We start from the raw sequence: 10,737 nt of genomic DNA, 5'->3' as shown, positions 1-10,737 counted from the left end.
TAAAAAGATGCTTTCAAGATTGAAATAGTTTGACTTTTATTCTTCCTCTGCCCTAAGTGAATTTTGTAATGCCTGCCCACAGCTCTAAAGCCTAGCAACATTTCAGAACTTTTAAAATACATTTTAAATAAAATCTTCCATTTAAAGATAATTCACATGCAGAGGAGCCTATGATTTTTCAGAGGGCTTTGAAAGAGTGTTAGATCTACTCCTAAATCAGAGCATCACACAATATCCTGCTTAGTTGTCTAAGGATGTGAGTAGGCTTCTCGGATCACTTCACAGGTGTACCAGCTTGAGTAGAATGACACAGATTCAGCTAAGCTAAGGATCCAAACCCAAGTGACTACACTGGGAGGAATACACCTGGAAAAGCTCTGCAGCAGTAGTCACAGAGCAGACTCAAGGGCTAATATGTTATTGCTTTCCCCATCCTCAGACTGGAATAACCTCTCTGACCAAAGCAGAGTTCCCTTTTCATTAGAGAAATCAGAATCAGATTCCTGAATCCAAATGTGTGATGTACAGGTCACTTCAGTTTTTGCATGCACTTCAGTTTTTGCATGGTGAGTTCAGTTGGTTAGAGCGTGGTGCTGCTAAGGCCAAGGTCGTGGGTTCAATCCCTGTATGGGCTATGCTGAGGGTTGGACTAGATGATCTCCAGAGGTCCCTTCCAACCCTACCATTTTATGATTCTATGATATGTATCACTCTAGTGGCAGACTCAGGGAACAGAACTAGTGAAATATTTCCTTAGGGTAAAATATAGCTCCCTCGAGTCTAGCCTAAACCAAACAAAGCCTAGAGTAAAAGGTTATTTTACCCAAGACATATGCTGTGTGGTTTATTATTCTTGGGGGAGAGGCAGGAGAGCCTTGAGGGTGTTGTCCTAATAAACTGACATTTCAGTACCTGGGACTTCATCCTACCTGCCCTTCACAGACTCTGGATGCAAGACTTCATTACTGACACTGATTGGCAGAAAGCAAAGTGAAACAGAGAAGTCAAGATGCCAGTGCAACAGTGAGGAATGATAGATGTGGATAATTATCTGCAATTATGTATCTGAGATAATCTCTTAGATAAAACACCCCAGAATGTTTTAAGAAGTCCTAGGTGAGATTCCAGGTGGTAGAAATTATCTCCAGCAGAGGTTCAAGTTACACCAGCTGAACATTTGTCACGCTTATTTAGGTCTTCATGTAAAAGCCCAAGACTTTGATCCAAGTACATAAAGATTACTACACCAAAACCAGAATGCCCTAGAGTCCATGGCCTGTTCTTCCCATTTACAGGTTTAACAGCATTTCATCAGAAATCAGCAGAGAATCAGATTTTGCCATTCCTCTGGATTTCACTGTGAAAAACTCTTTGACAGAGCAATGTGCAGGCTGTTTGTTGAATGATATTACTGACAGGAGCAGGCAAAGCAGCCAGTGGCCTAGCCCTTTAGGGAGTAGAAGACGAAAAAGCTGGCCAGTATTTCAGGGCTCTCTGTGTCAACTTAAGATGTGGATGACTGTCTTTTAGTACTTGTTGCAGGCTTCCTAAAGCCAGCTAACAAAAGTCTGTTTCTACTTGAAGATCACAAACAGCAAGGAAGGAGAAGGGTCACACAAGAGTCAACTGAGAAGAAATAAAAAAGATTAAGAATGAGAATATTTAAATGGAATATCGTCCTGACAAGAAGATCTAAAAAACAGATAGCAAGTTTCTATAAAAAAAGATACATGGTCACCAAGACAAAACACCAGAAAATTCAGCAGAGAAAGAACCCACACTGTCCATAAAAGGTCAGGCAGGATAATATTTTTCTATTATATAAAATTCTGTTCAGATGATCACTCAGAACCCCAGCTGAGGTGATAATCTGCAGTACCAGGCACTGTATAAGCACACATGAGCAGAAGCTAATATCTATTATTTGTCCAGTGAAAAAATCCATTGAAATCTTCATATATTCTTTTACTATTTCTGAACATAAAGAACTTTGCATTGATGCTACCTTACTTTGTAACAGATATTGCATCTAGGAAATATGAAGTTCTGAAGAACTGAGTTGAATGGATAGGCAAATCCTACTCAAGGTAGCTGGGCTACCTTGTCAAGAGCACAGGTTTTATGGCACTTGTGAGAGAGTACATTCAAATAGTCCTGTTGATTTCAAACTTCAGGAGGCTAGGAGGAAAGACATTTACAGGCACTATTCAGTGTTTATGTACATATACTCATGTACATAAACTAAAGCTGTAACAGATCTCACTGCCTGACCTGCTATATTTGGCTCAGTAAAATTAAAGAGAAAAACACTAACACCCTTTCTACAAGAAATTTTACAAAATTCAGTTAGGCAGAGGAAGAATAAAGGCCCAATTACTTCAACCTTGAAAGTGTCTGTTTAACATATTTTCAACTTTTCTTCTTTTCTTTGTGTTAACTGACTTGCCTTTAAATCTAACAGTACTGGATTTAGCTACGTCTGCATGTGCATATAAAGAAGTAATGAACGACTCTATGACTCTTTTTTTTTTTTTTTTTTTTTTTTTTTTTACTTGAGACTTACTTACACACTACAGTGTGGAGAGCTTCTGACAGAGGATCATTAGAATCTCCAAATGCAAAAATTAAAATCGAGGCAGCAAACAGGAAAATAGTTACTTGAATGCTAAAAGAAGGGAGATCACAGAAGCTGAAGGACACAACAACTTGATATAACACTTAATTGAGGGCTGAATTAGTGCCTAATCCAGGTGCATAAGCTTAGCTATGAGGAACTGCATTCATATCTTTCCTTGTCTTACTAATATTTGCCATTCCTGGAATGCTGAACATTACTACACATAGCCATTCCTTAGCAGAAGATGCTGAAATGAGAGAAGACGCTGAAGTGAGAGGTTCAGTTCTGTTCTCAGCCAGATCACGATCAATGGATTTATTTCTGCTTCTTCATTATTATTTATATGGTGTAGTGCACAAGGCCAAGGGAGGGATGGAAAACTCTTGTGCTATGCAATAAGCACAAGCACACTCAAAACCAGAAAATTCTTCTTTGTCCAATTAATACCAGCATGTCTTACTTCAAATGACTAACTCTGTGTTTACACCTACACAACAGAGACAAATGTCTTTCTGCTTTGGTGATTTTAACAAGATCAGTCCGTTTTCCTTTGTCCAGTCCCAAGGAATGCAATTTTTAGCTGCAGAGGAATTTCTTTTTTTTAAATAAAAAGCAGGACCAAGCTGCACAGCTTAGATGCTTCTTCAGCTTGTTATATCCTCTTTCAATATCCATGAGCAACTGAGGGCAACTCAATGCCACAGAAACAAGAATGCTGATCTCCTATATGTGTTATTGTGAATATGCGGCACTGAACGCAAGGACATCTTCAGCTCTCAGTGAAAGCACTTTTTTTTGTTGAAATATCATTCCTCACTGTTTGGAATGAAACCCATTATTACCAATTAACCTGCTGTGAACCCATATCACTTGGTGAATTGAGCATAATTATTCATCCATAGTAATAGCTAAAGTAAATTCTGGCAATCTCAGCTAACATTGACTTCTCCTTTGGGAAAATTTTCAAAGATGCCATGTCCTTGGTTATGTTTTTAAAACCTTTTTTTGTGTTAAGCTGTTACAGAAAATGTATCATTATGACTCATTTCTTCTTGTTTTGTAATGTTCTGTTTTCTTTTTTCTTACACAAGCATCTATAACTAACTCTATTATCAACTGAAAAATTACCTCCACATGTTAGGAAACCTGATTTTTCTTAAACAAAGTCTTAGCATCAATAGCCCATATAGGTTGTCTGAAAATAAATTTTTTAATTAGTTGTTACTTTTCATAGCTTTTTAACCACACAATCTGATGAACCACAGCCCTGTGAGCAAATGCAGGCATAAATCTTGCTTTGAATTTATTTCAGGTTGTCAAATATAATTTACTAAGAGAGCATCTGCCAAAAAAGAATCCAGAGGCAAACCTAAGTTGTCATCTTAAATTAAGTGTGGTTCCTTTTTTGTTAATCTTTCTACAAAAAAGGTTATAAAGTAGTACATTAAAGATGCAGCAGTCCTCTTTCCTAATAAAAAGGCAGAGGTGGAAAAAGAGAATGAAGACAGAATGTTTCTCTAGCTGAGAAAACATGTGCTCAAGACAATTAAATAACTGCTCACTTCCTCTCTGAAAACTGCAGTCTTCTGTTTTTGCACAGAACGGCAAGTAATACCCAATGTGATAACCCAGCTGGCTGCTGGGTATATTATGTCCTATCCACATTACACTGCTGCTATGAAATTAGTTTCATTAACGACAAGGTGGATTCTGGCTCTCAGTGAAGAACTGTTTTACTTTCACATTCAAGAAACTGAATTATTAAGCCATGCCAAAACCTTCTTTGAATTTTTTGTAGTGCCTTCTCTTTCATCTCAGTGAGCCTGTTCTTGTTCTCGGCCTGGGTCAAGTAGTTATTGCCTTTTTTTTTCTCTCATATGGATTACTATCACTTTCATGTTATTAGTGTTCCAGTTGTCCATCTTACCAACTGTGTTTTCTGCATACTGTTCCCCTGTTCACATCAGCCAGGGCTGATCTACTAAGCTACCAACCTTCCAGTTCTTCAGAAAGACTTCTATCACCGCTCTTTTTAAAATTTTAAGATCAAGGGAACTTGTAATAGTGAGGAAAAGCTCCAGACATAAATCCATAGCAAGAAGTACCATGGCAATTACACATATATGAGCCAAATGATACTTGAAACGTGAGGAACAAGAAGCCTATGCACATAAACACAAGCATTTCAGACATAGAACAGTGTTGGGCTGAGTTAAAGTATAGCTAAGATTTGTTTCATATATTTGCAGATTTTTTCAAACAGCAGTAGTTACACTTGCCACAGAATAATCTGTCCATGTGTCCAAGGCCTAAACGGTTGACTGGAGTGAGGCTGGGCTTGGGACCAAATGTGCACGTTAAGAACTAAAATTGGCAACTCCACAGAATTCACAGAAACATATCTTAAAACTTCAGGTGAGTGAAACATTCCAGATATTGCTAATCACCATCTGACCAGTTTAGTATATTGTCTCTTTGTTTTCTGTTTTGTTTTCCAGCACTCAGCTTTCTTCTGCAGTTATACAACAGTTAGCATTCAAAATTGCTAATACTAATAGACATAAGAATACATATAAACTGAGAAATCACAAACAAATTTGACAGCCCTGCTGGAAAATCCATTACCAAGCCCCATTGCATTCTGATGATACAAATTTAAAAGGAAATAATTATACTCCAAACTAGTTGACTAAGTAGTATTTAAAGCAATGTTCCTACTCTAATACCACTTTGGTGCTGATAAGGATACGTGAATTTTTGCTAGCCCAGCAATTAAACATACCATACATGACAAAATAAGTGGAATAAAAAAGGCTTGTTGAATTCATGTTTACCATATTTTCCTTTTGGCCTATATTCTGCATGTTAGTATGTTTAGTTATTTCCCATGAAGATAAGATCTCTATATTAAGCACAACCTCCTTCCCCCCATATCTACTACAACTTCCTCCACAAAGGCCTCCTGCCCTCAAACTAACCCAAATGGCCCATTTACAAATGTAGAATTTAGGAACTGTATGCAGGATGGCCAGCAGCAATACTGCAATTGTCCATGTAAATTGAGTGTACAATGTGCATATTGTACATACTAGTTAAAAACTAATTAATCTGCAAGCACATATACCTGACCTGTGCATATTGCTGAGGTAAATTTGTGTACAGCTGGGCTATCAAGCTCCCCACTCAGTTTGTACTATGTACCTTTCTCTGGGCCCTGTTCTCAGAGCAGTAATTTTAAAACTGATCTAGGAATTCCTGAGGGCTGAAAACATTTCTAATAGGCCTGTGAAAGGTAATTAAGAAAAAGACAAGCCTGCTGCCATTTGACTAAGTTTCCTATACAGAGGTCCATACCTAAACTGGAAAAAGTCCAAGAGTCCCAAAGAGAGCCCAGAAGATGCAAATTTGTGAAAACTTCTGCCTACAAGCTCAACTCGTCAGTTCAGTCTCATGAAGTTCATGTTTTCAGGTCCCCAGATCATTTTTTTTTTGCTCTTTAAAGTGGTTGATAAAAATAATCCTTTAAGCAGGTCATTTTTCTGTATACGAGCTAGGGCCTCTGTTTTGGAGACAGGACTTTTCTATATCCCTTCTATGAACAGAATTTGAAGAATATCATCAGTCTCTGAAAAAATAAGTGCTGTACAAGACTTCTATCTCCAGTGGTCTAAACGCTGGTGCTAAGTAAGTTAGAGGCACAGTCACTCTGGTTTTAGCTAGATTTATACACACCTCTCTACAGCCTTGGCACTTTACATAGATTAAAAGACAATATTCTACACAACCAATTAAGATCTTATCATATTAATTGAACTGCCATTATAACATTACCACAAGTCATCTAAGTAATCACCATATGATAACTCCCTAGAACCCAGTTCATTGACCTACCAGATGCCTGCAGAAAAGGTAGGTTTGGCAGTGTGCCTTAAAAGCTCAGATTCTGGCAGATAACTCCTAAAGCAAGGGACCCTTTTCACCTAAATAGGAAGCCTCCAACTTATGTGTATCCACATTATCTGAGAGAAAAACAGCTTTTCTTTCTGAAAAAAATTTTGAAGATTAAATAATATCTAGAGACTAAAATTTATTATAAGAAACCAGAAAGAGAAGAAAGAAAAAGATAGGACTGCTCCATTTTGTTTACACGTAATTATCCATCATCTGAGATCAAGTGCAAGGCTGCTTTATAGCCCAAAGATCCAGGCTCTCATTTAAGATCAGTCAGATACAAGCCACAGATTTGAATCAGGGCTTTTACTCTTGATAGAAGGTTAGTCTGCAATATCCATTCTCATATTTTAACCATATATTCCAGGAATCAATATTCTTCTCTTTTGCCATATGTTTTCCAGCCAGCTCTACCAAGCAAAAGGCAAGCCAATATGGTGTTAACCTTCCCTCCTTTTTTCCCTTTCCATCCTTCAGTTATAATGCATCTCTGAGCAAATGGACATATTTGTTCAAAGCTGCTTTTGTCAGCTGCTTGTCTCAGACACCCTAAACAAAAGAGGCTGACAAGAGTCTGTTTATATTCCTTGAAAAATGAGAGTTGGCATCATGGGACTAAACATCCAGTCTGAAAGCAAAGCAGCCCCTGAGAACAGGTGAAAGTACTGAAACTCAGGAGGAAGTACTGAGAGGGAAGAGCTGTTCTTCCTCTTGCCCAAGAAGAATGCTAGGACAGTCAGGCACCAGCATGACAGTCCACCCTCCATATAACGTGATGTTCTCCCTAGGATGAAGAAAACTAGCAAAGAAGGTACAGGAGCACTTTACACTCTGCTTATCACAGAGCCTTATGGTTTAAAGCCGACAGCTTCAGCAACACTATAACATATACTGACAGTCGCTGCAGAGGTGGATTATAGGTGTAGTATAGCTCAGTAAGCAGACAGTTATCTTCTGCTGTTTCCAAAGAGTTACGCATCCTGTGGAGCTCACTACTTGAATTTAACGGCAAAACCAAACACTAGGGATAACTGCGACAAACTTAGCATACAATGTTCCGTTCTTGGAGACTGTATATAAGCAACAGATACCTTGATTCTATTGGATATTCCCCACAGCATTTTATCAAAATTACATCAGGTGAAATATTTTATTTAAATTATTTTAATCTTTGGCATTGCTAAATAATATTTGAAAAAATACAAGATTTCAAACAACCCAACTAATAGCTTAAAGGCTGCAAAAAGTTGCTTATAGTTGTCTTGCAATGCACTGAGTTCCTGGGAAGACTCATGGAACTGAGACAGTCTAAGTACTTGACACTTTTCAAGATTATGAATCTGCAAATTTTCTATCAAAATCCACTGCAGCAAATACGTCACCAGCCTCCTTCGGTTTTACCTCAACCACACATGCAAAATGCACTCGATCAGCAATGTTACCAACTATAATGTTTATGTCCACCTAAAAGTCTTCAAGAAAGGTACCATTTGTCTGGCGCCAAAATGAAGTGTAGCAATCTTTTGAATGTCATCGAGCGACAAGTAAAAAGACATCACATTTGTCTCTACCCCAGCTTGTTTGTTGTTTTCTAGCTTTTACATTATTCTTTATGTTATCTGAATTCTCATGCAGTACAAATCTTTGATGATAGTCAAAAGCTGTTTCATTTACAATCTCAAGTCTCAGCCATTGATTTCAGGTCAAGTACTCTTGCTGAATAAGCTCCTCTATTACCAACATGACACATGCAAGACTTCACCAATAACAGATGGATAACACCAGGATCTATAAGGTCACAGTAATAACACTACACTGTGATGCAAATCTCCAGTTATGTCACATCCAGTGACACAACAAAGACCAGGCTACTCGGACAACCTGTTTCTTCTTACCTTCTCCAAATGTAACGGCCTCTTCTGCCTACACCTCTGCTCTTCTTTTCGGTTACTTCCCACTTCCCATTCCCCAGCCCTGGCTCCACTGTTTTCTCTGCCTTGCCCAGTCAGCCTATTTAACTCATTAAACTAGCAGAAGACTAGTCACTTATTCTTTTCCTGCCACGTATTATTTTCTCAGCAGTGTGTGATCTGTATCATTTCTCTGCACACAAAGGCTCCTATACACTAATCTTGCAATGCACAAGGACTTCACATTCACCTCTACATTAAAGCTTCCCTTCCTGACCAAGCCCTGGAAATCGTATTACAGTCAAGTCTTGCACTTTTGCTTTGTGCTGTACTGAGCACATTCTTGAAATGGAAAACATTAACATATAACTAATAAAACACATTTCTCAAAGACATCCCTATAGCATATTAATTACAGAGAGCTGAGCTGAAGATCAGATATTGCCTAATCTTAACAAAATTATTTCCTATTTTCTTAATAATTTGTGGACAAACTCTATCCACTGCTATAAATATACCAGTTGGTCAGTGCAACATCTGTGTGTTTCTTGATTACAGCCTTTCATGTGAAACTGGCAGTTTTACCAACACTACAAGTTAATTAACTTTTTTAATTTGCTTAATGTGTGCATTTGGTAAATCCAGTAGCACTGAACAGAACACAACTATAATTCATCTCAGCAGTTTAACTTGTTATAAACTATGACAGAAAAGCTCAAGAGGTTTACAAAGAGTGAAAAAACCTTGAGACTGAAGAAAACCAGACTTCACAAACATAACCATGTTTTTCTTGAAACAGATCATTTATTTAGGGCTGATCTCTCAACCAGCGATAGGAGAAATCCTTGACATTATAAGAGAAATTTCTATGTGTAGCTGAATCTGAAAGTATGACCACTAGTACACTATGAGAATTGTAAGAAAATTTGAGTTGGATAGTCCCTAGAAGTCAATGTAATACCTGCTAATCCCATAATATAGGTTACAGGTATCAGCTTTGTTCCAGTAAAGCTTGTATTTCATTTCATGCAGATTCCCCTTCGACATCATGCATGCATTTAGCTGTCATTCACTGTTTAACATGCATAGCAACTCTTCTTCCCCTCTGTCCTTTACTCAATAATCCCTTACTACCAAGGAGACTTAAATGTGAAGTCCTAACCTTGGTCTTACTAGTGCAGGAGGTGGGATGGGGCACCATGCAAACTTGTCCTCTGTGGAAGGAACGTAGGCCAAGCAGAAGGCACATGGACAGAAATGTACATTGAAAGATTGCAGCGGTGAGTGCTTGCTGCCAGTAGGAGTACATTTGCAAGGGAGCAAGCCACATCTCAAGCTGGTAGTGACCATCACCAAACTTATGATTCATTCATTACTCTTTACTTGCCTAAAATTCTGCAAGGATAGCTTGCCAGTTTTCTTCAGCTCCTCAATATCCCAATACCATACAATTTAGACAAATAGTAACTGGTGCAGGAGATTTTGTTATTTATTTGTGGCTACAAAAACATTTGTAAATACCATCTATATTGCAACATGAGCTGTGATTCAATTAGATACTAAAACACATGCCAAAGTATAAGCACTTAAGTAGATCCAATGAATCTATTTTACGCTAGGCATGCACATGAGTGCTAGGCTGAATCCAGCCCAAGAGCAGAAATTCTATTTCAGTGCTGAAGGTTATTTCTATTTCAGCAATATGCTGCATCTCCCGCTTTTCTGAAAGATATTCTGTCTTATTTTCATTAAATTAAAAGTTACAGTGCTGAGGACTTAAAAGGGGAATTTTTATTTCAGGGCCAAGATGCCACTAAGAAGAATACAGATTTTTCACTTTTAAGAATCCCTCTTTCAGGAGGAAGAGATTTGACATATCAAATAAAGTCCAACTCTTCCATTTGAACACAGCAAATATTACTAAACACTATTGAACCAGTCAGCTAATACTTGTGATGATAATGGATAAAAAGTTTGAGAGCTTCACCTCAAGACTGTAGGAAGCAAGAGAGAACTAGAACTCAGATGAAACAGCTATTGAATTGGATACTTTTTTTCACTAAGAACAGCCATATTGGATTTTTTCCCTCCCCCCCTCTTAATTTTTCTTAGTCTCATAAATCAGAAAGTGTTACATTAAAAAAAATTGGCAAGCAATCAGTCAGAGCAAACTAATTGCTTTTGCTATTTTAAAGAACCTAATTTTAAATGGCTAAAGTGTTGTGCTTTAAAGTAGCTATAGTACATGTGCATTAATTA

This window comes from Rhea pennata, chromosome 10, assembly GCF_028389875.1.
Source record: "Rhea pennata isolate bPtePen1 chromosome 10, bPtePen1.pri, whole genome shotgun sequence".
NCBI lineage: Eukaryota > Metazoa > Chordata > Aves > Rheiformes > Rheidae > Rhea > Rhea pennata.
The sequence above is the reverse complement of the archived record's forward strand: the minus strand, read 5'-3'. Positions refer to the sequence as shown.